The sequence below is a fragment of the Cydia amplana genome, chromosome 6 (genome assembly GCF_948474715.1).
Source record: "Cydia amplana chromosome 6, ilCydAmpl1.1, whole genome shotgun sequence".
In the NCBI taxonomy this organism is placed as follows: Eukaryota; Metazoa; Arthropoda; class Insecta; order Lepidoptera; family Tortricidae; genus Cydia; species Cydia amplana.
The window spans coordinates 18,865,031-18,892,833 of NC_086074.1; the positions used below are offsets into that span (position 1 = coordinate 18,865,031).

The following is a 27,803-nucleotide window of genomic DNA, read 5'->3' on the forward strand; positions in this document are numbered from 1 at the left end:
TAACGTTGCAGTGCGATTTCTCTTTCGTATTGAAATGTAACATCGAATGATGTCTCAACGAACAATGAGAACAATGGCGCTTGGAAGTGCAAGCATTCGTCTTATGTTTCACACTTAAGCAGTTGTTACAATAAGCGTTTGATTTTATAAAATTAAACCTGTCGTGCGGTGTCATTTTATTAAAAGATTGACATGAATATAAATGCTCATGTTGTTTATTTTTACACAGTGAACATTTATCGCTAGCGCTTGTGCCGTTGGCCGCATCTGTGTTTACAAACGATTTAGTTTTTTGCAACAAGCGTTGTTTAGCGGAATTATCAACCGGTTTACTAATTGTCGCATTTGGAGAACGGGATAAAACTTTGTTTTGTTCTTTGATAAACTCAATTAAATTTTGATAAGAAGGAATCTTCTCTTTGCGGTATGTAATTTCGAACAATTTAATTGTATCGGAATCCAACTTTTGCAGCGCTAAATGTAACAACATGAAGTCGGTTAAGTCACTCAGATTCAACTGCTTAAGGGCTTCGACAGACGAGTTAAATTTATTTATGAATGAATCCAAGCTGGCGGCGTTGGTTGCGGTTAATTGTTTAAATGTTAGCAGCTGATTAAAATACGCTGACGCTAACGAACGTGGATCATCGTATTTTTGTATTAATGCGTTCCAAATAATTGGATAATTTTCAGCGGTCGTGGGCAAGCCGGAGCAAACATTTGCTGCGTTGCCAATTAATTTGCCAACCAAATAGTACACCTTTTCGCTGTCAGTCAGCGATGCGTTTTCGTGAATAATACTTTTAAACTGTTGGTAAAACAAAGGCCAGTTTTTGACATCTCCGTCAAAAGAAACTAACTCCAATTTAGGCAGGCGGCATTTTGGTTTCGGAGAATTTGCCGGTTCAGAGGGAATCTTGGATTCGTTATCTATCAGAACTTGCTTAATATAACAAAACATTTCTTCAAAGGTCGTCCATGACTCGTAATCTATTTCAGAGTCAGGGTGCAGTTGCAATTGCAATAAATTATATGACTCTAAGACGGCTTGGTAGTCTTCACGCATCTTGTCTAAATTTAATGCACTCGTGTGAAATGCCCTATATTGTGTAGGATCGGTTTCCGCCTTGTAAGCAAGTTCCAAGATGTTTTCTACGCGCTTGTATATAACGTCGCGCCGAACTGTATAGAGGGCTAGCTGATTTTTGTTTGTATTGTAATCATCGCTAGAAAAGCCTTCGCTGCCTTTTCTATTCTTTGAATTCTTTGTCATTTTTATTGAGTAGGTATGAATAAGTTTTGCAATAAAACTAAAATTAAACCGTCGTAAATAAATAATGTACCTACGAGTTATTTGTATGAAGGTGTAGTGTACTATTTAGTTTAGCAATTCGACTAAACGTATTTATAGTATTTATATGGATGGAATAAAATATATGCGATTTAAATAAATGAGTTCCTGTTGAAAATAGGTATACCTAACGAATACTTAGCTGCGGTCAACGCCGTTATATAGCGAACGGAATATTTTTCTACCCGAAATATTTGAGCGAGCGGTGTGGCGTTATACTGTGCCGTGCAATCGTATAGAAGCGAAACGAGCGGAATGAATGAACGTAGCCGAACAAATCCGAACTATCACGAATGACTTGAAATAAGTATTTGCCTATTTCCAAGATGGCTAACAATTATGAAACGTGAACAAAGGAAAAGTGGAACACGTGTATAAGTATGTTTGTCATAAAAATAAAATAAAATAGGTAATAACCTACGATCTATCGTACTTCGCAACGCGGAGCGGAAACAAAATGAAATAACTGCCGATGCGGGAGATAAAATAGGATAATTTGACAGAATATTTCAGTTACAAAGCACAATGACCATATAGCTAGCGGGATATTTATGACAAATGGTTAAAAATCCGGTACGAATGGACCAAAAATTTATGGTAGTGCCTTTAAACCAATATTTATGCGGAAATAAAAATACACGGGGAAATATGTATGGGAGCCCTCAAGACACCAGAAGGGATTTTAAGTGGACTGTATGTTAGGAAATTAAAATAAGAAAGTACTTGTTTGACGCCCAGATTTAAGGATTAGGAGAAATGCCTGCGCACATACCTGGTGATCTCGTTGTAGGATTCTTCAGCTGGCCAGCACTTTATAAAACCTTTCCCAAACTTCAGCGTCAGTACACCTGTGCCACTTTCACTCCGTTTGTAACAGTTTTTGCTAATTTCACATTACATTTTGATTTATTTCAATTAGAAGATGCGTTTAGGTCCGCATCGATTCAGGAACTGATTCGCCAAGATGGCGTCTCATAGAAACTGCCGTGAAGCGAGACGGTAATACGGCTTTGTGCGCGTTGGCAAAGGATAGGTAGCTTGGAAGGGTATAGAACGTTTCACAAGTACCTACATTTAAAATAATAGGAAAAAACTACCTTAAATAAAAATATCAAATTTGAAACTCAACACTTGTCAGTAGAAAAAGGCGGCAAATTTAAAAAATGTAGGCGCGAAGGGATATCGACAAGATTTGGTTGACCAGCTATAAAAAGCGAAGAGAATACTGAGATTAATTAATTTATGACACTGGATCAATATATTAATGATAAAATTAAGAAAGATCATGCACAGCTTGGAGAATCTCATAAGATAGTATAGCTGGTCAAGCAGATCTTGTCAGTAGAAAAAGGCGGCAAATTTGAAAAATGTAGGCGCGAATAGGGCGCGAACGGATATCGTGCCATAGAAAATTTGAATTTCGCGCCTTTTTTTACTGACAAGATTTGCTTGACCAGCTACCTATATCTATCTATCTAATACCTTTAAACGAGCAATTCTTGCATATTTATTTATTTATACATTTATTTATTTATATGTATATATATTTCGGGGATCTCGGGAACGGCTCTAACGATTTCAATGAAATTTGCTATATGGGGGTTTTTGGGGGCGAAAAATCGATCTAGCTAGGTTTTATCTCTGGGAAAACGCGCATTTTCGAGTTTTTATATGTTTTCCGAGCAAAGCTCGGTCTCCCATATATTAATTTTATAACTGAGACGATCTTATGCGCGGAGCAAAGCTCGGTCTCCCAGATATTAATCATTTATAACTGAGACGATCTTATGCGCGTTACGGCGCGAAGCCGCGAACGGGGTTTTAAGCTCAATACTGCATGCGGTTTTCGATAGATTGCCGCCTACTAAGAATACTGAGATGCAAAAATTCAAACAATCCAATGCCGCAATGCTATGTATTGCAAATCGCATGCGAATATCGGTCACGTTTGAAGATAAAGTGAGATAAAGTTAAAAAGAACCGGCCAAGTGCGAGTCGGACTCGCGTTCCAAGGGTTCCGTACGGGTTTTCCTGTCATCTTTAGGTAAAGAACTATTTTGTGTATTTTTTTCACCCAGACCCAGTTTTAGACCTAGAATGGTAATTTTTTGGCTATTTTCTTAAATACCCTACCTTATTTATTTTCAAATTACAAAACTCACTCACTACCTGAAGGTTGTCTGGAAGAGATCGCTATTTAGCGATAAGTCCGCCTGTTGTTACCTACATTTTTGTACCTGTTCATACTTTTGTACCATTTCTTTTGTAGTGTGCAATAAAGCATTTTATTATTATACTCTTTATTTAACATGTCGAATCCCACGATATGACGTCACCCATAAGCGTTCTGGCTCAAATATGAGCCGCTGGGAGCTGACAGATTTTGAACTCTTAGGCTAGGTGATTTATAATATGAATATAAAAGTAAAATATAAAAACACTTACAAAACAATAAAAAATACATACTCGTATAAACACATTATAAAATACCTAACCTAGGATGCCGCCGGCAGCGGGGCAGGGCCCAAGCTACCGGTGGTTAGGGCCGCAGAGAGAGGAACCGGCGGACTATCCGCGCCGTGTCCAAGATCACCGCCTTCTGCATCTGGCCCTTGATCCAACCACCTAGCGAGAGTCTCTCAAGATGTTGGTCGAGACTCTTCGCTATTAGACCGTTCGCTGAAACGACTATCGGGACAATGATCGTCGAATCAACATCCCACATGGCGGTTATTATTATTAATATACCTATATATTTGAAATTTTCAAATTGTGCTCTTTCATTTATTTTTATTTTTTAATATAATAATCATTTATTTAAAGTCTATTTTTTTATTCGGTAGACTAAAATGACATTTCATAGTATGAACAAACAAGATATATGTATACAGTGTATTAAGTTAAAAGAAATTAAAAACTTTATTTGATAAGTAGCACGAATCACGATATAGTTGGAAAAACTTTATTTTTTAACTTCCTCATTTACCCCCCAAAAGTGGCCCCCATCCCCACGAGACGCGAGTCCACCGTTTACACTCGCGTTCGGCTTGTCATTCGGTTATAAACCTTATGCCCTGCCGTTAGTGTTTAAATTATATTAGCTCGACGAGCTTGCGAGCCACGAGACGAGCCGCGAGCCCACCGCTTACACTCTCGTCTCGTGGCGCGGCTCGCGGCTCGTCTCGTGGCTCGTGCGAGAGTTTAAACCGGCTATAAAAACTAGTGCCAAGCCCCATGAGCCGTGGCAAAATGCCGGGACAACGCGAGGAAGATGATGACAACTTCATTGGGCAACTTCAGTCTATTTTCTCGGAAACTACTAGAGTTTCCGAGAAAATAGGCTGTCACAGACGGACAGACAGACGCACGAGTGATCCTATAAGGTATGGACTTACGGAGGTACGGAACCCTAAAAATGAAATTTGATACATGAACAGCGATTGTTTTTGTCTTCCATTTTGATCCCGTTTTGATCCGTTAATTTAGCCGGAGTGCTTCACGGGCTTACAATGGCGCCTAGATTAAATTAATACAGACGCCACTACGCTAAGTGGCCCAGAAGCCTAGGTTTATGAAACGCGTATCAATTGCTGCGGCGTTTATGGGCTGAGTGTATTGCGACGAGTTTTATTGTTGAAAAAGATATGGATTAAAAATTGGTTGCGTTGCATAGACTTTCTAATAAAAAAAAAGCGGCTAAGTGCGAGTCGGACTCGCCCATGAAGGGTTCCGTATTTAGGCGATTTATGACGTATAAAAAAAACTACTTACTAGATCTCGTTCAAACCAATTTTCGGTGGAAGTTTACATGGTAATGTACATCATATATTTTTTTTAGTTTTATAATTCTCTTATTTTAGAAGTTACAGGGGGGGGGACACACATTTTACCACTTTGGAAGTGTCTCTCGCGCAAACTATTCAGTTTAGAAAAAAATGATATTAGAAACCTCAATATCATTTTTGAAGTCCTATCCATAGATACCCCACACGTATGGGTTTGATGAAAAAATAAATTTTGAGTTTCAGTTCTAAGTATGGGGAACCCCAAAAATTTATTGTTTTTTTTTCTATTTTTGTGTGAAAATCTTAATGCGGTTCACAGAATACATCTACTTACTAAGTTTCAACAGTATAGTTCTTATAGTTTCGGAGAAAAGTGGCTGTGACATACGGACGGACAGACGGACAGACGGACAGACAGACAGACAGACAGACAGACAGACATGACGAATCTATAAGGGTTCCGTTTTTTGCCATTTGGCTACGGAACCCTAAAAAGGGACAAAGACGCAGCTTTAGATGAGACCTACTTGTGAATCTTATGATGATGTTTTTTTGATAAAGCCCGCTGACAGACGAAACAGGTAGACATTTTTTTTTATCGGACCTGAGGATCTAACGCAAAATTTCGAGTTTGATTTTCGCGGTACCTTAATTTTGAACTGTAAGAACCTAAACATGAAATAAAACATTTAAAATGGAGCTCGCGGGCTCTCTCCCTCTTTCCGTCAATAAAGTATGGTTGGTCATGGTTAAAAAGTTTGTTAGGTATATAAAACAAAACCTCAAAATAAAACCTATGCCAATCACAGATAAATTATTATATTTATCTTATATAATCTATGCTGCTGACAAAGTCATATTACGGCAAAGAGTAGTATAATATATATATTATTATATTTATTATACTCTTTGATACAGAAAGAAATAAAAATAAAAAGCACATAAATATTACTTTAAATTTAAAAATTACTGTTACGCCCGCAGTCGATTAACTGCGAGCTATGGACAACGAAACTAAGGTATGTAGATTATTTACAGTTACATACGTATATATACATTATATTTCAGTATTAGTTGTCTGGTGAATTATGGGTGAAATGCTATTGAAAGAGAAGTACTTACAGTCAGTGATGAAAATTTGTATCAAAATGAAATATTTGTCAAAAAACTTACCCGCTAGTTATCACTATCACTACATAGTATTAAATAAAGTCGCTTCCCTGTCTGTCTGTCTGTATGATTAGATCTTTAAAACTACGCAACGGATTTTGATGCGGTTTTTTTAATAGATAGAGTGATTCAAGAGGAAGGTTTATGTAGCGTGAAGCGTGTGAAGCGGGGGCGGGTCGCTAGTTAAAAATATGATATGTTCTGTTTCAACGGACAATCCGCAGCCCCACAAGTTAGTACATAATTCGAGCCCACTTTTGGTCGCGAAGTGAGCTCTAACCTCGTTATCGGGGGCTAGTGGTCCTCCCCTTAAATTACTGTCGCTACGCGAGCGCGGGCAAGTTTAATTCTTAAAAAAAAACTTTACAAAAAAATAAAACCGACTTCGAAAAGGATGAAATAAAATATTATCCTTTTTGAAGTCTACCAACTGATATGTTTGAAGTCGGTGCCAAGCCAAGTAGTAACAATACGAGTCAAAAATGGGATTTATAGCCATAAAGCTGATTATTTTTGACTGGTATTGATACTACTTGGCTTGGCACCGACTTCAAACATATCAGTTGGTAGACTTCAAAAAGGATAATATTTTATTTCATCCTTTTTGAAGTCGGTTTTATGTTTTTGTAAAAAGTTTTTATTTTTCCATTTTTAGTTTCAATCGGTGAGTGAAAAATCAATCATCCCCTATTTTCCTACCCTTAAGGTTGGATTTTTTTTTCCAAATTTATATGGGACCAACTTCGGGGTATACCCTTTCCAATAAAATAGTTATTTGTACAACAAGTGATCAAAGTTTGATATTTCTTCGAGTGCTTATTTTGAGTCCCGTGCAAGCGAAAGATTCTATAATAGATTCACGAGCGTAGCGAGTGAATCTAATTTAGAATCTTGAGCGTAGTAAGGGACTCAAAAGCACACGAGATGTAAATAACTTTGATCTCGTGTAGTACACAACATTTTTCACCTCAGCGCAGTGAGAACATACCTATTAGACAACTTGAAAAATGTAATCCTTGTTCATCACTTAATACCTACACTCATGTTTTCTTAAGATATACAAACAATTAAGTTTAATTACCGCAATGGAACACAAAAACAAAACGTAATAATAAATTCCATTAAAATAATATAGAAATAACAAACATTAACTGTACACTTCAATCGACAACTTTTTTTGTAAAAAAAATCTTTGTAAGATACGGTCCGAATTGCGGATACGTACTATTTGTCAACTATGGTAGAAATTCTTAAAAGTAAAATAATTAATTTTGCGTGATGATCTGTGTATTTTTTGAGTTCGTTATTTTAATTGTACAATAAAATACCTAAAATATAGTATTTTATCAGTTTTTATCAAATCTTAAACTTTATTTTTATTTATTAATTATTAAGAATTCATACTCGTACGTGGTTTGGAACGATGCGGTCTGAAGTTTTTCGGGGGTCTATTATAAACCGTGAATATACTGTTGAATGTCGTTTTAACTTTTTTTTGTCTGTTTCTTTTTGCTAACAGTGTGAAAGGGACAGAGATAATAGAACCCAAGTATTTCGAACTTTTATTAGACCCCGCATGTTGAAATGACATTTGACTATAAAGGTCACTTAAATGTCATTTTGTCTCACTCAGTGAGCAAAATCGCATTTTGCTCACTGTTTTTAAGAACCAAAGTACCCTTGTTCGAGCTGCTGAGGTGAAAAAATAATTATCAAAATCGAACTACTCTGTAAAAAGTTATGCGTGGTCATATATAAAAAATAAAATAAAAATATACGCGTCGACTTGAGAACCTCCTCCGTTTTTTTCGTCGGTTAAAAAACAAGTGTAGTGTGACTTCAAACCTGTTAGAATCTGTGCGGAAAGAGAACAGTTGTGAAATGTATGGGGCCCAATACATTCCACGTCTCTTCTCTTTCCGAACAGACTCTAGTAGCCTTACCAGTCATAAAAAAAATATTGTCCTCGGTCACTTATGGCGTGCCTACGCGCGCTAAGACGCGTAGACGGGCTACGGTTGCTACGGCGTAACCATTGATAGCGCGCATTGATTGTGGCTACGGGGCTATTCATAAATTACGTCATTACAAATTAGGGGGGGGGGTCTGGACATCGGATGATGTAGGAGGAAACGGGGTCATTCGAAGCATGATTTTTGGATGATTTTAGGGAGGGGGGGGGGGGTCAAAAATCGTCAAAAATAGATGACGTAATTTATGAACAGCCCCTACGAGCGTAGCCAATAACACGCAGATTATGCAATTAGGCCGATTCCGATTTAACAATTTTGTTTAGGTTTTGATTTTGTTATCAAATCTAATTCTAAAGCCATTTATTATCAGACAAGTAAGGCCCAGCATAGATTATTTAAAAAAAATAGTTATAAAAAGTAAATGGTCAGTTTTTTCTGAAAACCTATAAAATAAAATATGAAGTAGGACTATTAGCTACTAGATTTAAGAAAAATATTTTGTAACCACACTAAATTAAAATATGTTGGCAGTTTCAGCTTTCTTTCATAACATTAACTTGAGTTTTCTGCCTAGAAACTATTTCTAAAATGTTAATTCCACTTGAGTTTGATCCCATTTTATCGAAGTCTAAACCTGTTCAACTCAAGTTTCAACCAATCACAGCGCGCTTACAACCATTCCATCCAATCAGAGCGGCGCAGCGCGCCAATAAAACAAACGGTAAGCGTTATCCAGGTTCCATTTTCAAAATCCAGGTCCACGTCGGTCGCCGGCCGGCCGAGTGCGTTCGGGGGAGTTCGGAGATGATCGGGCGAGTTCGCCGGCGTCTGGGGCGCGTTGTCATGGCGACGGGCGGGCACGCGGTGCCGAGAGCGCCGCGGCCGCGGCCGAAAACAAACACAGGAGCGGAGGCTCGCCGGCTGATAGGGGAGCTTGCTTAAATGGACTGTTTTCGTGAAGCATGCTCGGTGAGCGTATGAAATGAAAAAGAGGTTCTATGTCCTTAGATAGATATTATTTAGGTACCTACAACTAAGTAACAGTATCTTAACCAATAATCCGGTTCGAAGTACCATGCGTCATATTTATGTCTTAAGCTACTAATAAAAGGAATGCTTATTTATCACAGTCATACATCTTTATTTTCGTAAAAACTAGTGCCCACGCCAATTACTGGGATTAGTTGCCAAGCGGACCCCAGGCTCCCATGAGCCGTGGCAAAATGCCGGGACAACGCGAGGAAGATGTTGTATACATCTTTATTTTGCTAAAAAAATGTTTTCTTACTTTTATTAAAAAAAAATTTGTAGTTGCAATTATTCCAATTAGTTATGTTCAGCCCCAAAAGAAAGTTTACCAACCCCAATACACGGTAATCGCTGAGGTGCAAACTTGGACAATTTTCAGCACCGTGCGGCGAGGCGGGCGTCCCCGCGTAGGGCGGGAGAGGGGCGAGGGGGGGGGCGCGGGGAGGGGCAGCGCCGGAGCCTGCGCGCGCACCGTTCTCGCGTCAGTCGCTGGGCGGCGGTAGCCGGCGCACGGTCGATATCGCCTGGCCATGCTGCCTGCACGCGCTTCCGCGCTGTGAAGAGACCAGAGGTCAGTGACATGTGTGTGTAACAGGGTCAACTCATCATGTGCCTTGGGGAACCTGTACCGGTTGTAATGCGAATGCTGCTTTCATAGGTACGTGGTAAGCATGGGTGTTATTGTCATGCGCTCGGGTGCTGACGAGATGTCAGCCTGAAAACGGCAGGTTGAGGAGATACTTCGCATAACCTTTTTAAGTGAAGACTTCCTTAAGGGTGATAAAAAGATACATAACCTCTTTCGAATCAGGGTTACTTTCATACACATCACTTTCGCATCAACGTAGTATTTCATATATATGATCAATATAGCTTCAGTTATAGATTATATATACAACACACGGCTAATCAAGAATCCATTACATACAACCTAAATGAGAAATGACTATTTGATGAAACGGTTTCCCGGAGATACATAATAAATTCCGTTCGTAGAACCTTATTTGTTTAGACTAACCTCTGGTGTGTTTCGTGGAAGTGTATGGCATTATTTTGTGGGGTTTGAGTGTCAGCTGATTGGGATGAACCAGTGTGATAGATTTGACAGTTGTCCAAGCGTGAAAGAGACGGTTTTAGCAGTCTTAAGAGGAAAAGGGATGAAGTCACGTGTTCGCTGCTCCATGCAAACGTACTCCCCATTTAAAATGTAATTTGTTTTTTGCTCCTAACTCTTATAATAATAAAAACATCGAAAAAAGTCAAACGAAGAGGCATAGCTATGAACAATATGCAATAAATTATGTATAAATATTTTCCATAATGTCAAGATCTAGAGAGGGAAATATGTATTATATGAATACAATATTTTGCTACTAAACTGTTCAGGTATACTCATAATGCGACAGGAATAGGTAGATCACGTGGTTAAAGTATGTCGAGACTCGAGACATTGGAAGACACTGTACCTATACTGTTTTATGGGCGGCGTATTCATAATCGTCTGTCAAATCCAACGAGTCGTTGATACTTAATCGTTTGTCCCTGTCATTTGTTTGTTAGAGAGAGACAACATTTATCAGAGGTTTTATGAAAGAGGTTAGGCTCACGGGGATTTCTCAACGAGGTACAGTCAACGTCAAAATTACCTACCATTCTCTAATGGCGTTATTCATAAACGCGTGATTGGCCTGAATTAGTTATGATTAGTTTGTCTTTATCTATCATTTTGACTTATGTATTTGTAAGGGATTAAACATAATTTAACTAAACCACCCCACAAGGCCCGTAAAGTTTTATGAATAAGGCGGTAATATCTTAACAAAAAAAGAGATACGTCTCTTTATGTAGAAAAAAAATATTGTGGTAAATATTTTTGGACTCAAACCGCTATTTGGACAAGTATTCGATGGTGGCAGATATTTTTGACGCGTTGTTTCATCCGTTTTGATGCTGTACATGTACGTACCAACAGATTTGGAACATGCTTTAAAGCTTTTAGTATCTACGTAACTACTAATGGCACAGTAAGTACTAAATCGGCATGCTAGGAACGTCGCATGTGGCACTCTACATGATTTGATTACATAGCTTTCAGATTGCGTTCGACATAATAACGTATGGTACCTACACGTATAAGTACAGTAATCATCAAAAATGAGGGATCAGGATCAGACTAAGCATTAAAAGTATCATTCTCTGATAGCTTCACAAAAATATGTAATTCCCTGTAAGTAGAACAACTAGACGTACGGGCCAATTCGAACGTGCACCAGGCATCAAACCGATATTTGAATCATATTGGAATCATATCAGTTAGCTGTCATTCGCGTGGGCGTCTGAGGCGTCTCGCTCGCACTAATACATGTACAGAGAGTCAGAGCAAAATGAACGCGCGAATGACAGCTAACTGATGATATGATTCCAATAAGATTCAAATATCGGTTTGATGTAGTGCCATGTTCAAATTGGCCTGTACGTCAAATGTTCTATATACAGGGAATTAAGGCCAATGTGGCTAATTCCGTCATAGGGACTATTCTGTCTACGAGCGTATATTTCTTTGATTTTCAATCGCAGGAAAAAACCCATCTGCTTTTGATTGCTGAAACTAAAAGCAATCGCTGCTTTCTCGATGAAATTATCAATTTTGTTCGTTGTTCGAGAAAAAACGCTAGTGGACGGAATAGCCACATTGACCTTACATATTTTTGTACTAGAGGTTCATGTTCGAATTGGCATGTATGAAAGACACTTTAGAACGTGAACTGCGCTTCTTTTACTTCACCTGACCTTATTACATAGGTAATAAAAATATCTCTACAATACCTAGAGCCGAATAAAACAAAAACAAAGTTCACCCGGAAGTCAAAGAACTTTATTTAACTTCATTTCCTAAATTGCCCCGTTCGAGATTCGAAATTGAAACAAATCTATAAATTGCAACTAAGGAAAGTGCCTCTGTACTATACATTTCGCTGGGCGTCTAAATTATACATACAAGTGTTAAGACGTGGATTTCGTTGTTACAGGTCGCAAAAAAGCTTAAGCGGCCCAGGTGTCCGAAATGATCTAAGAGCGTTTTCCAAAAAAAGTGTACATTTCATTCATGTCTTCAAAATATTGACTTCTTGGGCTCATTTTACTCAGAATCATTTGTACATTCACGCCTCATACATAAAAAAATGTGTCCAAAAATTTCCTTTCCTGATCGTCACATTCTTGTATGAAAATTTGTTTTATTTGTATGAACGTGACGCACTGGAAAAAAAATTTTTCATATAAAATTTTGGGACACATTTTTTCATGTATGAGGCGTGAATGTACAAATGATTCTGAGTAAAATGAGCCCAAGAAGTCAATATTTTGAAGACATGAATGACATGTACACTTTTTTTGGAAAACGCTCCTAAACACTTTATTAAAAAGAAGTTGACAAACGTAGTCCTCGTTTTCCTCTTTGGATATCAACATTATTCAAAATATAAAATAAATCTAAATAAAAATAATTTCGTAGTTATATTATATAATTATAATGAAGAAACGGTCGTCCCTTTTTCTCTTAAACTCATTTCAATTTTTAACATCATTTGCAGTGTATAATGTATATTTGCCGTCAAGAAGGATTTCACGCAAAAAAGGTTAAGAATAATTGACTAATGAATATGCCAAAATAGACCTTATTTCGTATTCGTTATGATTTGTTTACATTTTTAAAACTCCCTGCTTGGTTTGTTTTCTAAGTTTTAAAGTTTATTTCCGGAAAATAGAAATGTTCGTTCAGGTGTAGTGAAAAAGTTAAACCTTATTTATAATGAGTAGGTATCGGAAATACTTGACATTTTTTTTCACTATATCTTTACAGAAATATAAACCTCCTGTGTTTAAGAAAAATCTAGGAACACCGTGTTGTTGTTTCCTTTTTGAGCAGGTTTTTTTAAGCCTATATTTTTCTTGTTAATGCATAATATGTAAATGGAATATTTTTGTTTGGACTACATACATAATTGTTCTAAATTGTATATCACACACACACACACACACGAAAGCTAGGCGTAGAGAGGGCTTGAAAGTGTATTAGATACCTAATGTAATGTAATACAGCGCCCGCATTTAGCTTAAAATACTTCATAAATACAACTCAAACGCCAATGACTTTACGTTAAAAAAATACGCATTATCGGAAACATCTCAAACACACGATTAATCGTCCTTTATTGATTCCTTTTCAAATGGCAGAGCGGCCGACTTTTATTAATGGCCTGTTTAGTTCCGCCGCTCCGCCATAGATGGCGCCACACGACGAGATAACACGAGTATCACCAAGTGTCATAAAGTTTCCCTTTTCGCCGCGTGCAGTTTATTTTTTATCCCTTTTATAAAAAGTGTGGGACGTAAAATAAATCGGTCTTATGGCGTTTTCAATAATAATTGGGGCGCGATTTTCCAAACTGGTTAGTTATGTGGAAATCTTTTGTGATTTTTGTAATAATTATGTATATAACTTTGTGTGATTAATTATGAATATCTGGGAGACCGAGCTTTGCTCGGAAAACATAAAAACTCGAAAATGCGCGTTTTCCCAGAGATAAAACCTAGCTAGATCGTATTTTCACCCCCATATAGCAAATTTCATCGAAATCGTTAGAGCCGTTCCCGAGATCCCCGAAATATTTATACATATAAATAAATAAACATATAAATAAATATGCAAGAATTGCTCGTTTAAAGGTATAAGATAGATACTTTATATTACAAGTATTACAACATATAGTTGAATCATTGATTATATTATACAAGTTTAGTGTGCCTCGTAATTATGCTACCAATTATAATATTATTATGCTTCGTATGTCCAATCTTGATATCTATTTAATTAGTGCTAATTACATTAATTAGAATTTAGCCCTTAAGGTGAAATACAATTATGCTATGGTTTGTTTACATATGTAGATACCCTCATATACCTATACCCAGGGATGTAATGGAATAGACTATAATGTAACTTCACACAGGCACTTCTTTAAATTTCTTTGGCAGTATCCTTACAATGTTACATTAATTTATGACACAAAAACGGTTTGTGTAGGTCATTATGCCTGCATGCATCTTTAAAGACTTCTGTTGTTTATTTACCGAAATCTTATTATTGTTATTTATTATTTGGAACCTGTCGTGTCTCACTGCTGGGCAAAGGCTTCTTCAAGGAAGGCCACTTCACTGATCTCTACCCAGTTCTGTATCTGGCCACGCCTTCAAGGAATCTAGTTCAGCCCGTCATCGCCTGCGGGGTCTACCAGATGGGTTTGAGTTTCGAACGAGTTGTGGGGCAAAATCACTACAGAGTGAACCGAAACGAAATAAAATTGGCTAAATATTCAATTTAAAAAAACACATTAAAATCATTCGTTGGCTTATCTCATAAAACTCACAAAGTGCATAGTTGCTAGTTGTATTCTCAACTGTATAAAGCCCCGTTAAGTTGAAACTTGTAAACCTGCCTGACATTTATCGCGTCACGATTTACGAGTGCAACCGTTTCCATCACTGGAAAGGCGAAAAATTCGCGGAAGCAATGGAAATTGGTTTGGTAATCGCCGTTATCTTTGTGACTGCGTGATGATTACTTAAAGCGTCTTGTCTAGTTTCAATCGCGCGGTGTTAAAATGTAACGATTGCTTTATCAACTCACATTTATAGACGGGTCTATCGCGAAATTAATTTAATTACCTTTATTTACCGACGTTTCGACACAAGTTTCATTGGTCGTGTTCGCGGCTGGTGGTGGTGAGTTAATAGTGTTCAAAACGCGAAAGTTTTAAATATTAGATTGCTTTATCACCTGGATAACATTGTTTATCATACGCTAATTGACATATTTTTGATTCTTTAAACATTTCTACTTCATGGGCATCTGCTACTATGGTGGTTTAGGCAATCCTCAATCGATTTATTCCTAAAACTAGGTTTTAGTCTTAGACGTGGTGTCCTAAAAAAACTGCTTAATTTGTTTTTTGTTTAATCACCTAGGGCCTAGAAGCCACTAGTTGTCACGAAGTAGTTGTGTTATTGTAAACTACACTCTTCTCTTTTAAAACCACTAAAGCTGTCTCAATTTTATCGCCCCACGATTTACGTGCAGCTAAGGGAGACGTTTTAACGCGCTGACTGACGTCTGCATGCGAAGATGAGAAACGTTTGGATCTCGGGACGCCCCGAGATTCATAAACGGCTTTGAGATGTCCGCTGGAATGTATTAATGGTAAAGTCCTTATCTCTAAGATGTTTTGGTATTCAATTTAGGAAATGCTTGATTTAGTTAAAATCATACCTATTTAAGACCACGCCAAATTGTAAAAAAATCATCAGTCATTAAAATTGTATTTGTTTGTTAGTTTGTACTGTTCAATCAAACAAACATTAGTTTAATACTTTGGCTTTACTTATGACTATGAGGTTAGATATTTCAAGATTTGCAATTGAAGGATTTAACTCTTAAATGGATTTTGTCGGTTATAATATAATACAAAGGACATTTTAAAAGCATGTCTACAACATGATTTCTAGAAACGCTCGCACCATAATACGCTTATATTAATACGCGTGGCTTATATCTACCTACTATACCTTTTGCTCAAATGGGCCATTTTAATTTAAAGTTGTCCCCTACACTTTTTTTTAATTTGTGAATTTCTATGTTATTTCTACTCAGAATCACGAGCTCTTTCTATCCTAATAGGAGAAAAAAGTGTCCCAAGGTTTTTTTACCATTCCGTTACCATTTTTCATAGACTTTGTATGGCGGTCACGGAATGGAAAGATCGAAAAATGTATGGAAATTTTGGGACACTTTTTTTCTCCTATTAGGATCAAAAGAGCTCATGGTTTTGAGTAGAAATGACAAAAAACCCAATTTTGAGAAAAAAGTGTAGGGGACTTTAAATAAAATGGCCCAAATGTGCTTTAGTTGTGAATTGCACGGATATTTTTGAAAAAAATATTACAAAAGGCATACGGTCCACTGATGGACAGTTAGGAGTGTTGCTCTATGTACACACGCAAAAGTTAATAACGACGAAAGAGCTTGTAAATAGACGGTCCACAATTCACCTTAAGAGGATACGGGAGCTGAGATTTAAATATTTTAGGTAAACATACCCGTCTCGCTAATGGAAGCGGCTCCTAAAACTAGTGCGATAAGGACAAGGTGAAAAACCTTGCATAAAAATCTCAAAGAACGAGGTTTCGTACTTGACTGTTTCCTCCCCCAAAACTTAACCAAATGTGACGAAATTTTGAGATCTAAATGGTAATGAAATTATCTTTGTCGAACCGTTTTGCTTTTTTGGCTAATTGATATCAGTTTTAAATACCACGCCTCTCATTGCGGCATACTCAATTAGGCCATTTTGGCCATTTTTGAAGGGCTCTAGCGCCTTAAAAAACAAAAATATCAAAAAAAGCAAAAGGGTCCGACACAGATATTGACAATATTAATCTGTGTTGAAAAAATCATTTCTCTAGCTTCAAATTCCACGGAGGAAACAGTCGAGTACGTTTGTATGGAGAAATGACCACTCCTGTTGGCTCTTAAAACAAAAATGTTACGATTGAGTAAAACGGCTACAAAATAAAGGCTACATTAGCAAAACATTTCAGATAAACAGGCTACTTTCTCTGCAGTTTAATGAAGCATTAGACAACAGGTATAGTATATTAGGGCCCTAAGAGCTTTGCGCAGTTAGCCACGCCCCTACAAATGTTAATGTAACTCTTTTGTACGAGCATTTTACTAATAGCACGTAACTGACCTCTGGACTTTTTACGAGTAAATTTTACGAAAAAATTGACAAATGTGATCTGTAGAATACATAATAGCCTACAGAAATACCCCAGCATTTTGGCCGAAGCGGAAACAGAAGCGCTTCGCTTGCATTTAGCACTCGCTCGGTCAATTAATAAGTTTTAGCTTTAAACTAAATTATTGGACGTACTTTAGGGAAAAGGATCCCACCCACAAAAATCACTACACCTTATAAAACAAATCCCCCCGCCGCATCTGTTTGTCTGTATGTTCGTGATAAGCTCAAAAATTAATGAACGTTTTCACCTATCAATAAAGTGATTCTTGAGGATGGTTGAAGTGAATAATTTGTTAAGTTTTGTGTAACCCGTGCGAAGCCGGGGCGGGTCGCTAGTCTGTCTATAAAATTTGAACTTTCTGTCAAAAAGAAAAGTCATTCATTTGAATGACAAAGTTTTGAAGATCCTTTTCGCTAAATTACGTTCAATTATGACCTCGAAATTGATCCTAACACGGAACACGCCGGACGCAAACTGCCCCTAAATGTACCATAACCTACACCCGAGAAGCTATGTGTAATAATAAAATACCAACATTCACTAAAACGGGAGATAGCGGGTTATGTCCTTTCAGCACGCGACCTGCGGGAGTGCTTGATATAGGCCGAGAGATAGGCCCGGGAAATGGTACACAATATGTATAAAATATAATATTATTATTGTATAAATTTGTATAGCAAACCCCCTCTAGTTTATAAACTGGAATAGCTGTCATATGATAAAGAGAAAGTGACCAAAACGGCCCAATTCAAACTGCTTCTAAGAAGACACAGCGATACGATACCGATCTGTCAGTGACGAAAATGTCGGTTTTTGGTTGTCTTCTTAGAAGCATTGTTCATTGTTCGAATCGGGCTGCAAGCCCTCCGATGGTCGAGGCCGGTATCGAACCGGTGTCTTGAGCGGGTAACGTCTTGACCGCTACACGTCCTGATTTGTTAGTAACTGACAGGCCATTTCGAACGTGCAGCTGATTTCAAAACGATATTTGAGTCATATCAGTTAGTTGTCATTCGTGCGGGCGTCTCGCTCGCACCAATACATGTACGGTCAAGTCCAAGCGAAATGAACACGCGAATGACTAGCTAACTGATGTGATTTAAATATTATTTTTATGTCAGGTGCACGTTCAAATTGGCCTGTTACACGATATGGACGCAATGTATAAATAAAAACAATTGAATTGAATTAAATTGAATATAAGCGTGTACACCTGTAATTGAACTATTTTGTAATAATTTGTACCTGCTACTCCAACCTGAATTACCATAATCATTCATTCATTCTTCATGCAATAAGGATAGTAATAGGAAATTGGATCGGTTTCGTTTCTTTACAAATGGATGTTTTTTCGACGCTAACTCTTAGTTTATTTTTATTTTACGAGTTGGACGGTTCCGCCGCGGCCGTTTCGTCAATTTTAATCATTCTTCGCCTTTACAGGTTATGAGGCAGTCAGGTGGCGTTATAGTGGAATAAAATAGGTTTATGTAAAAATGTTTTAACTATGGAAACCGGCCGGAGCTCCATTCGACTTGGTTTGACTCGAGACATGACTACCGATACGATACCCCAGTTTCACGCTAGTGCTAGTGATTGATTAAATAATAAAATTAATATTTAAAATTATATTGAAGTATCTCAGTTAATTTTATTGTAAACTCAATTGATATTATTATGTATTTACTGTACGGTAATATAATAATGTAATAACCTACCAAAACGATTAAATTAAATAAATATAAACCCCTACGCTAATTACAAGATTTTAAACCATTTTGTGCCAAAATGGAAAAGAGCTGATACTCTTCAAACGCTGGCGCTGGATCGATTCTTATAAAATATAGCCAAGAACCACCGCAACTCGCTTTCACATAAAAACGCCATCGAAATCGGTCCCTCCGTTTGAGAGCTACGATGCCACAGACAGATAAACCAAAGGTCATCGGCGTGAAACATTTAAACCCCTTTTTTGCGTCGGGGGTTAAAAGAGTATGTGACAGTGACGCAACGATAAGTGAATATGAATGGTTGCTGTTTGCAGTCCCAATATTGTGTATAATTTAGAAATCCAATATCCTTGTGCACGGGAAGCATTCATTTCAATGTTTTGTTCAAATAAAACTATCATTTTTGTATCCCGCTGTTTGACTTGGTGCCGAAATTTGTTTTTTCGTAGTTTAGCAGTCAGCAGCAGAAGTTGCTATGCGGGCGAGGCGTTCAAAATTACCTTACAGCTCTGCCACGACATTACGCGACTGGCGACGGCGTCAGCGACAGCCATAGGTGGGCACGTAAGGTCCGTGTCTTGTTCCAACCTATGGTTATTGCTGCCGCCGTCGCAAGTCGCTCTATGTCGTGGCCGAGCCGTTATAAAGTCGCGTCAAGATCAATTTGAATACCTTGCCCGCTTAGCAACTATTGCTGCTGACTGTACCTTGTGTGTAGGTCCGGAATAGAGAAATGAGTAAAAAGTTTAAAAACTTTAACCCAACTATGAATTTTTTCATAGTAACGGCACCAGCCATGAGATACCTATTTAACTCGTCACTACCACTGCCAGCAACCCGCCAGGCGGGCGCTCTGTTTATAGTCGCTTTTCGCTACATACGAGATTTTGCATGTACGTTTCACAATGCAAATTCTACGTAAGGAAATCTACCCCACGACGCCTACAAATCCCGCTAAAATAAGCTTCGCGATCTAAATCCAAGTGTCCGTAAGGCGGCCGTGACCGCACTTAAACCCCACTCAAATTTGAGCCTTAAGGCTTCCCAAGAAAGTCCAATTATGATTGGCGGGCTTTAAGGCCAAGTGTAAGCCACTATGGCCTGCTATAAGCCAACGAACTGGGGACATTCGATGCAAATTGGGAGGGCGAATTTCACTGAGAGTGAATTTTAGCGAAGTGAAGTTAAAAATAGGTTGGTGTGTGGAAATTGATGTTGATCTGTGATAAGTTTTAGATGAACGTTAATATTCTTGGCTTAAACGTTAGTTATTAAAGCAGGTGTCCTCAACTTTTTTGCGTCAAGTGTTATGAAATTGATTTTTTAATAATGATATAAAATATGAAGATTTACGGGTATTCTGTTATTTGTTAGAGATTTTACGCCGGCTTGCCCTTTCCCAATACCAATACGTCCCAATTTGGAAATTACATTAAAAGAATACCTAGCGGCATTCCAATGTTTAAAGACATACTTATTCAGACGTTTTAAATATGGTTTTAATTTGATTTCATTCTCAAGGGGTCACGCTCACCCTTAAATATAACACGTACTCGTATTAACAAATACGATTCGCCCAAACTAATGACGAACTGGTGAAGTTAGAAAAACTTAAAATATACATCTAATCACTAGAGTTCGTAATTAGAATTACCAATCTGGATCTAATTTTTACAGTAACGCTTTTTATGATATCATATTGGTAGTATTTGGTAGCAAATAAGTGTAAAGCCCGGCTGATGGTAAGCGGCTATCGTAGCCGACGCTTGCAACTCCAAAGGTGTTACATATCCGTTGCCGAAACCTTAACAACCTGCACTTTTTCCCTTAAAATACAATCTAAGATAAAAGACTGCGACAAAACTCAAATGGCAATATCGAGACGAGACGATTATACTCTAGTCTCTATTACTATACTACCATTACTACAAAGTAAAATAAACATTTGTCTCCTCTAAAATACCTAGATAAAGTACCGACTCGGCAATTTGAATATAAAACCGAAATTATGCCGAAGCTCCAATTAAACTGTTCAAAGTTTATTTAATTTATTTTCCTTCGAATTCTCTTAGTTTTTGTTAAACCAAAGATCTATGAAGTGTATAAGATAAATAAAGTCTAAGGAAACAACGTGCCTCAGTAAATAAAAAAAAAATGCTCGAAGGGATGGCTCCATACCATTGGCCTATACTCGTGTAGATGGCCACACAGTTTGATATTTAACAATTTTAAAACATATCAGTGTAAAAACTGGGTCAAAGTCATATGGCGTTCTAAAAGTTTTAATCTTGTGTCGAAAGATGGCAGTAAATTTACTATGACTACAAAATTTACTATGGCAATAAGCCTCTATACTACAATTCTCTTTGGTAAAACTAATAAGTGTGTTCTGGGAAAGTTTTTGCAAATTCAATCAACGGTTAGCACTTGAGATGATTATGTAAAATATACTTCGAAGTTTATTTTGCAAATTTAAGTGACGCCATATAAATTTTATTAAGAGAGCAAATATTATTAAAAGTTTAGGCCCGATTCGAACTTTAAGATACGACAAATATTACTTTTACGTACGATATTGATTGGATATGTCAGTGTCAAAAGTGACGTTTTTGTTTGAAGATTATAGGCTTACTTGAACTACTAAAAATATATTGAAAATCCGATACTTGCCTTGGGATTAGGGAGGTAGACTACTAACAACGATAAACTGTTGACATATTGTGTTGGGGTTTGTTAGAACTGTCTCAACAAGTATTAGGTAGTTGACTGTAGAAAGAATAGTACAGTCAGCGACCAAAGCTATCAGAAATAGACAAAAAACATAAAGTACGTTACATAAATCAGTGGGGTAGCCATGAAGATACAAGCCCGGCCCTCGCTGCACCTCTGACGTCACGCCGACGTCACAGCGGAACTGGGGCGCGGCGGGTGTGTGCGTGCCGTGACGTCATCGCCTGATTGAGCTGCAACGGTCACCTGCCGTTTGCATGGCGAAGTTTCATTGATTGTATTAGATGAGTTTAACCCTTTATTTAAGGTCAAGTCTATAGACTTTTTAACAAACACAAATTTAATGCCAAAATGACTATCGGCGCGATTCGGGAAATGTTTTAGAGATTCACTAGATATGAAATAGTAATGATATATGACGTTCCACGGCAAAAGGTACCATTGCCCCGGCTGAATATTGGAGCGGCGTTAATAATAGCATAAGCGCCAGCCGCCATAAGGTACCTTTTGTCGTGGAACGTCACATATCTTTACTATTTCATATCTAGTGAATCTCGAGTTCATTTCTCGAATCGCGCCGTATAGCTAATGTAATGACTATATAAGCTACATAGATTGGTATATGATAGGTACAGTGCATAAGGTATAGGTAGATAGATCTATAGCCTGATTGTTTGTTTCATCGATTGTGTTCTAGGAGTGTCATTTACATTAGGTAAAAATGACATTACCACACTTTGCAAATGCCATGCGGAGTTACCTTGGTCCTACTCTATCTTCGTTTGTTTTACACATAGTTCTTCACAGGCGTATTCTGATTTTCATGACAGGTTATAAATTAGATCTGGATTAATTATGGATTTATGGATAGACTAAGGTCTAAAGTGACGTTTTTGGTTGAAGAACTGTCACTTTTGACACTGACAGATCGAATCCACAACTATGGATTGGATTTAATTCATAACCTGTTATTGAAATCAGAATACGCCTGTCAGCATTACGAGCAGGATTTAAAGCCGTTATACACAGCTGTTGTCGTCTAGACACAGTAATCAGACTTGCGTTTCATAAGCTGTCCGGGGAATATGATGCGACTTTGGTGCTTTATAGCTTTTGAAATTACGTTTGTGTTATATCGGAGTTTGTTTGTGGTGAGTGAACTTGCTGTTTATACAACATCTTTAGTCAACTACATCAAAATGATATCTAAATTATATCAGTCGCGCGTGCATTTCGCACGTACTTGTTCGTACATGTATAGGTGCGAGTGAGACGCACGGTCGTCTGAAGGGCTACCTCGAAAACCGAATTTCACAAATTGCGGGCATTTTTCTCTGTCACTCTACTTACGCCTTCATTGGGGTAGAAGAGAAAGATCCCCGCAATTTGCGAAATTCGGTTTTCGCGGTAGCCCCTCTGACATGATTTCACAATCATTAATGTCACATACATAATGCGGGCCATTTAACTAAACTAACCTACGTTTAACAGTGAAGACCGGCCTGATTCAAACTTTAAGATACGAAAAAAAATTCTAAAGATACGATATGGATCGGATATGTCAGTGTCAAAAATGACGTTTCTTCATACAAAAAAAGTTCCTTCAAACCTCACTTTTGACACTGGCATATCTAATCCATATAGTATCTAGACATACTATTTGACGTATCTTATAGTGTGAATCGGGCCGTGTCTTATTCTTGTATAAGTTCTTCTTCTTCTTCTTGTTAGGGGCTATATAAGGCTCCAAAGCCTATGTATCACTGCGACCATCGCTGATCTATTGTGATCGCCACCTACTACAACTCTCGATCCAAACCTGCAACTTCAAACAGCTGCAGGATCTTTTTGATCTCGAGAGACTTTACCTCCTCCGGGCGCAATATGTGTCCGCCCAGGATTAAGTCACGAGTACGCATTAGGCAAGGGCACTCTGTGAGGATGTGCAAGGGCGTCTCCTCTGCCTCCATACAGAGTCTGCACCGCCCCATGTCACGTTTCCCCATGGTGTGCATGTGCTTATTTAGGCAGCAGTGCCCAATAAGCACCCTTACCAAGTTGCGCAGTTGGTTCCTAGACAGCGCTAAGGCGTTCGAGGACGCCTTTTTGCTGAAGGCCTTGATAAGCGCTTTGGAATGGTTCAAACCTGTTGTTTCCCTCCAGAGTTGAATTGTTGTGTATTGACAGTAGGTCTTTAGGGTGAGCCGCGTTAGGCTTTCGGGGATACCACAAAACGGCTCAGGACTGTAGTTTTTCCCTTTTGTATAAGTTACTAGGAATTATGGTGATGATTGATAAAAGCTATCCTATGTCCTTCCCTGGGCCTCAAACTATCTCCATACCTAATTTCATAGAAATCGGTTCAGCGGTTTAAGCGTGCAGAGGTAACAGACAGACAGAGTTTCGCATTGAGAATATTGAAACATCCAATCATACAAACTGTCACAATTATACTCTAGCAAACCCAGAGTGGGTTTGCTAGAGTATAATTGTGACAGTGTTCAGTAGAATAAGTTTTTGGCAAAAATTTAATTTTTGGTACAAACTTTTATCGCTGACTGTACTTTTCTTACGACAGACAACTAATACGCATCGAGACAATTCTAAAAACCCCTAACACAATTAGGTTGCGTTGTTTCATCACAGAGTTCCTATGGCCACCTCCTGTCTCCATCATCAGGTCAGTTCGACAGTACCATATTATTGTATTGTCATCAGAACTACATACATCTGCCAATTTTCATGACGCTACGATCCTTGGAAGATGGTTAAATTAGTTACCTTAGATTCCATTACATATAAAAGTTTGTTAAAAAGACGCGAAATTGTAATTTTCTATGGGGAGACATCTCTCGTCTAAATTTTTAAATTTCCCGCCTTTTTCTACTGACGGTTATGGCTTGCTAAACTATATAAACAGTCCGGTGATGTAATTAGCTAAATGACCCGTATGATGTATAGACGCTAATTTATTGGTAAGTAAATTATGGGCGCTCAACCCGCGGCAATTTAGAGGCTCATAAAACTCGGTACCTTCGGAGATGTGTCTTCATTTGAGACTCGAGTCTAAGGAAGTAATGACCGTTAAGGTAGAGTTATTGATTGTGGAAGCGGAAGAAAAAGCTTGGAGGCCGATTCAAACTTACATTTGACATCAAAATGATATCTAAATGATGTGATTTTGCTGTCCTCGTTCGCCCGTGCGTCTCGCTAGCTAAAAAACTCGCTAGTAAAATCACGGCCCGATTCGAACTATAATATACGTCAAATATTACGTCTAGAATCCAGATACATACATGGATTATATATGTCCGTGTCAAAAGTGAAGTTTTTGTTTGAAGAAAGTAAGATTTTTTCCAAAAAAATATTTTTGATATAAGTTTTATCGCTTACTGTACTTTTCTTTCAACAGGCAACTCATCGATACAATTCTAACAAACTCAAATACAATTAGGTTGCGTTGTTCTATCACAGAGTTATATGAATTTCAACCATATACGTACCTATATGCTGGTCAAGCAGATCTTGTCAGTAAAAAAAGGCGCGAAATTCAAATTTTCTATGGGACGATATCCCTTCGCGCATACTAGAGATTGAAACGATGTGGAATGGATATGTCAGTGTCGAACAAGTGTCAAAAGTGACGCGTTTGTTTGAAGAAACGTCACTTTTGACACTTGTTTGACACTGACATATCCATTCCATATCGTTTCAATCTCTAGTATTTGACGTATCTTAAAGTTCGAATATGGCCGTAAGGTTTGAGCCGAAAAAACGAGTGTCTCTTCCGAAAATTTTTTTTTTTCAGATTGCTATTTTTGCCATTCGCAATTTTCCCCATTTTATTTTTTTCTCGATGGCTTCCTTTTCCGAAAGCATATTTAACCATTCACATATTTTTCCATATTTTAATTTTCCATTAGTTTATTTTTTTGACTCAAAAAAAAAACCACCTCAGAAAATTACAACTGTACGAGTATAGTAGTATAATTATGGATTCTACTGTTCTATGGATTTACCTATCTTCGAAATAAATTTATTTTATTTAGGTATTTATTTATTAATATTAATAATGTTCCTTTATTGATCATCCTTCTTGGGCTAGGGTTTTTATAATATGAATATAAAAGTAAAATATAAAAACACTTATAAAACAATAAAAAATACATATAAACACATTATAAAAAACCTAACCTAGGATGCCGCCGGCAGCGGGGCAAGGCCCAAGCTGCCGGTGGTCAGAGCCGCAGAGAGAGGAACCGGCGGACTATCCGCGCCGTGTCCAAGATCACCGTCTTCTGCATCTGGCCCTTGATCCAACCACCTAGCGAGAGTCTCTCAAGATGTTGGTCGAGACTCTTCGACTATTGTAATCAAATACTATTAATATGTAAATACAAATACTACTAACATTTGGCTCCGTACCATCATCACAAATCTAAATGACATAGCGAGCGTAGCATTCGTAGCAGCATTCGCGCGCCGCTCGTAGCGCGCTACGAATACCGTAGCTGATTCACACACGCAAGGAATGTCGGGCGTTTCGCAGTTTTTGTGTCGACGGCAGAATTGGCTGTTTTTTCATTTACTTTTTGGCAACCTTTGGTGTGTTTTTGTCTTGTCTGATTGCTTGGTGTGAAGTTTTTTCAGCTCTGTAAAGATTTATATTTTTAAACCGACTCTTAGGCCAATTCGAACGATATCAGTCTGGTATACATTCGAACAAAACATAATCAGTTAGATGACTTTCTTTATATGTACGTGGTTATTAACTGAATAATATTGCTAATATCTACATTACTAAGCATTCTCAGAAACTTTTTTTTAAAAGGTCCAAAATAAATTGTTAGTTTTGTGACACATTTTCACATACATTTTGTATGAATCGTCATAATATGACCCTCAATTTTTTTTTATTATTTTAGAAAAAAAGTAAACGGTACATTTTTTTACGAAAACTCCCGTCTATACTCGCCTGCATCCTGAACCCAAATTTAAACAAAACAAGCAATAACGGTTGCACTCCGGGAGTGCCGATAGAAGTGAAAACTCACCTCACTATGTTACCGACGCCCGGTAACACGATACATACGTTTAGCGGAGGTATTCTATTTATTTATTATATATTATTATCATTCTCAAATAAGATCACACTTTTTCATTGACATGTTTATTTACATACTGCCATGACAACGTCAACTTTTTTTAAGATAGGTAAAGAGTCCTGAAATGGAGTCCGCAACATAAATGTCAAATAACATTGAGTTTTTCTTTATTGATTTAAATGCCATTTAAATTATGAGTGGCTACCTTACGGGGCTTACGGTCACGTGATCGCCTTACGCTGCTCGAGTTCATCATTTTTTCCCCACATCAAAAAGTGCCCAGCGCCGCTAAAGAAGTTTACACTTCAAAAACTTCCCAATTCAATCAAAACGCAAACGCAAATTCAATTTAGCTCAGATAATTTCCGAAACACATTTACAAAATACTCGGCCGTGAGGTACCAAGTATTTGATTGTAGCGAAGCAGACGGGCGGCGATAAATCTTAATATAAACAATATTAGCGGAGCAGATGCCTGCTACCTGCCGGGTTAATTACCTGGTATGGAACAGGTATAAATTAAATACTAGGTAGTATTAAGAGTATTGCCAATACCTAAACTCTAAAGGATTAAAAGTAAATGATATGCAAGCTACACCTCTAATATACATCTATAAAACATTATTAGCAGAGCAGATGCCTGCTACCTGTAAATACTAGGTAGTATTAAAAGTATTGTAAATGTACTAGGTAATTATTATGTGACATTAATACAAAGAATGATAGGAGGCTGTTACATACCGGCTTAATAACCTGGTATGGAACAGGTATAAATACTAGCTAGTATTAAAAGTATTATAAATGTAGTAGGTAATTATTATGTGATATTAATATAGTATTATAAATATTATATGCAGGTTTGTGACCTTAAAGTCATCAATATTGGGGCAGATTCCGACCTGCCGCAGAGTACGGAACAGGTATAAAAACTAGACAAATCATGTTCGAAGGACCATAAGACGAATCGCATACAGGGTCCAAACCTTGACGTCCAAAAATTTTTTTAGATTCCTCACGTCGTGGGCTATCAGAATATACCCCATGTGTGTTAATCGATTTTTCGTAGATTT

General features: G+C 37.7%; 2 protein-coding genes across 12 annotated transcripts in view; both read left to right on the forward strand.

Annotated features, from left to right (window-relative positions):
* LOC134649048 (rab5 GDP/GTP exchange factor) overlaps positions 1-27,803 on the forward strand; it is a 420,463-nt gene that overhangs the window by 73,630 nt on the left and 319,030 nt on the right. The gene's annotated exons all lie outside the window — the stretch shown is intronic.
* The window catches only part of LOC134649042 (disintegrin and metalloproteinase domain-containing protein 11), a 631,585-nt gene continuing 613,486 nt past the window's right edge, over positions 9,705-27,803 (forward strand). For all 11 annotated transcript variants that reach the window (XM_063503746.1, XM_063503744.1, XM_063503743.1 and 8 more), the window contains exon 1: positions 9,705-9,966. The gene's annotated coding sequence lies outside the window, so the exon portion shown is untranslated. The remainder of the gene's footprint in view (positions 9,967-27,803) is intronic.